Genomic DNA, 3,298 nt, shown 5'->3' with positions numbered 1-3,298 from the left:
CCAAGAAAATATAAAAGTTGTATAGTAACATCTCTCACTTCAGCTTCCCCAGATAGTAAAAGATCATCCACATATTGGATAATTTGTATTCCAGGAGGAGTAGGGAAATCTTGTAGTATTGTTTCTAAAGCTTGCCCAAATAAGTTTGGTGATTCCGTAAACCCCTGTGGTCAATTTGTCCATCTTAATTGCTGCTTTGTCCCAGTTTTTGGATCCTCCCATTTGAAGGCAAAAATATCTTGGTTCTCTTTGGCTAGTGGGCAGGCCCAAAAAACATCTTTAAGATCCACCACACTAAACCACTGATGCTGGGGTGGGACTTTACTTAGAAGAGTATAAGGGTTTGGTACCACTGGGTAGCAAGTCTGAGTTCTTTTATTAACCTCCCTTAAATCTTGTACTAGTCCATAACTCCCATCGGGGTTCTTTACTGGGAGAATAGGGGTATTATGAGGAGACTGTACTGGTTTAGGGCAAATTTGTTAAAGAATCTGCAAAGGAGGGCCCCTCCAGAAAGCGAAACCCACACGGCCCCTCCCCCCAACCGGTTCGGGAAAAAAATTCCTCGGAGAGAGGTGGAAAGAACCTGTTTATTTGACTGGCCCCGCACCCCCCAGCACACAAAATGAACAATAGCCGATGACACCGCTCTGAGAAAGATGACAAAATCAGAAAGTCTCTTTCGTGGGGGGTGGTTGCTCTGTTCTCAGTCCCTCCGGCGCTGGGCCAGCCGCTGCAGCCGAACCTTCGGTGTTCCCGGGTCCCAGTCCGGAGCAGGTTCGAGATGGTCACAGGAACAGGAGAGGAGAAACAGTCCAGGAAGCAATGTGGACTGTTTAGCTAGAACTAGCTAATAAGCAGAGGCAGAAAGCAGAGCAGAAGCAAGAGCAGAAAAAGAGAGCAAGCAAAAGCAGCAAGCTGAAGCTGGAAGTGAAAAAACAGCTCTGTGTACCGCTTTTCCTCTGTGTCCCTGATAAGAGAAACCCAAACAAAACTTCCACTCTTCAGTGCCGGTCTTAAAGGCACAGAACAGATGAATGGGGATATACAAGCATCATAACGTCACCCCAGGACAGAGACATACAAGGTTTGAATGTCCCATCCTTTATTAGTCCTTCTATTACTGGCTTCAAACCTTCCCTTCCTTCTAAGGATATAGGATATTGACGTACACGTATGGGACAATCTTCTCTCTCAGTCATAACCCTTATGGGGTGGATATTTAATCCTCCCCTATTTCCTTCCCGAGCCCAAACTTCCTTGTTGATTTTTCTTCATCCTCTTGGCCTAATTTTAAAACTCTAGCTGTCTTTTTCCCATTTTCTGGTATAACTCCTTTTCCTAATTGCACTTGTATGTCTCTTCCCAATAAGTTGCTACCTGCCCCTGGGACCAATAAGGCATCTCCCATCCAAATTTTAGTTTCCCCCTCAATTATCACATCTCTAATGACCGGAACTGTAAAACTTTCTCCTTTTGCCCCTGTTACTTTCACTGTATGTTTGCTCACACTATAGCCTTTTGGAATATTTACCAGGCAGGTTCTCTCTGCCCCTGTGTCTACTACAAATTCCAATTATTCTTCTGGGAGACCCACTTTTAAAGTTATCACAGGCTCCAGATGGTATTTGTCCCCTAAAAAAACCAGAATATAGTCTATGACCCCCCTAGTCCTCCTCTGTGCCCATCTCTTTAAAGATTTTCGGATCTTCTGCTTGCTTAGTACCATTTTCCTATTTCTCTTAAGTTTGTTTATCTATTTAGTTGGAGTTTCTTCTTTTCCCTCTGTTATAAATGATCAAATCGGGACCCAAATTTATAAAAATTTGACAAAGATTTATTAAGTCAATTAACAAAAATAGAAAATTTCGAAAAATCACCCACAGCCAAGACAGCGTCTGCCCCGGACACAGGCACTGGGTGAACTAGGGTCCACTGACAAAGTGGCAGCATGTCCCCAGGAGTTCACCCCAAGTGCTTCCAGCAGCTGGTTTATATACAGTTTATTCAGCCTGAGGCAGAGATGACCACATAGTTCTTTGTCTTTCTTGGCATGTAAAGTTGGGTCCATACATGTGTAGAATTAGACAAAGAAAGTGTCCAAAGCCCAGACGAAATGTCTGAGTATTCCAGGGGAAAGCCATTCACATGTAATAGGTGATGCCATCTCGGGTCCAGGTGCGAGACCTTGTGAGCTTCCTGAGATGTCCGTTCATCATCATCCAGGAAATTCCAGATGATATCTTTGCAGGTGTAGAGTAAATCGACCCCAGCCTGTCTCTTGCATCTGATAATGGGTCCAGCGCACTCCGGGAGCCCGTCTGGAGCCAGTCCGAGAACTGGTTAACATGTGAATAGCCCTAGCCCTGGTATAGACAATCGCAGGCACCGTGGCTGGAGCTGCTCTGTTCATGTGTGAACAGGGTTTGATTTTATCTTAACTCTGTCCAGGAACTGGTAACAATATGAATAACTTCTGTTCCTGGACACGAGAGGGTGTTGCCTTCTGATACAAGGCAGGCGGCCTGGTTCTAAGGAGGCGGCACTGCGACCCACTCTTTCCAGGGTCGCTCAGGCCAAAGAGCATGCAGACACCAATGTGGCAGATGGTCAAAGGCCTTTATTATCTCTTCTCGTGGGGTTTTATAGTCTAAGGGGCCTCTCTACATCAAAGGGGGTCTGTCTTTACCATCTATGGTTAGTAGGGAATGGAAACTTACTGGGTAAATGGAAAATTACTGGCATGTGGTTTAGGGGGCTGCATTCCTATGTTAATTTTCTTATCTAAGGGAACAGGGGCCCTGTCTTCCCTTAACATCGCAAGATCTTCCGAACGCCTGACCCTATCTGCTACATCTCCCCCCCCCTTTTTCACAAATGAATGAGGTAGTCATATACATAGGTACTGAAATGAGGTATAAGGTTGTAGTTGGGTAAGGGAAAGGGGGTTTGGTAAACCTGAGTAAGTTTTCGCCAGTCAAGTTTAGGACTTGTGGCTGGCAGTGTTCCCTGGTTGGATTCGCCGGCCGATGAACAGGATGTTGGCCCGTCCCAGGCGGGTCTGAACAAATGAGACCAGCTTGTTCAGCAGGCATGGTCCGAAGGTAACCGCTAGAAGCAGCAATGCCAATGGACCTATTAGGGTAGAAATTACAGTGGTTAGCCATGGTGATTGATTGAACCAGGACTCGAACCAGCCCTGTTGGGCTTCCCTGTCCTTCTGCCTCTGAGCTAGTCTGTTTCTGAGTTCTGCCATGGAGTCTCTTACAACTCCTGTGTGGTCTGCATAGAAGCAGCA

Source organism: Zonotrichia leucophrys, unplaced genomic scaffold (assembly GCF_028769735.1).
Source record: "Zonotrichia leucophrys gambelii isolate GWCS_2022_RI unplaced genomic scaffold, RI_Zleu_2.0 Scaffold_72_229719, whole genome shotgun sequence".
In the NCBI taxonomy this organism is placed as follows: Eukaryota; Metazoa; Chordata; class Aves; order Passeriformes; family Passerellidae; genus Zonotrichia; species Zonotrichia leucophrys.
The sequence above is the reverse complement of the archived record's forward strand: the minus strand, read 5'-3'. Positions refer to the sequence as shown.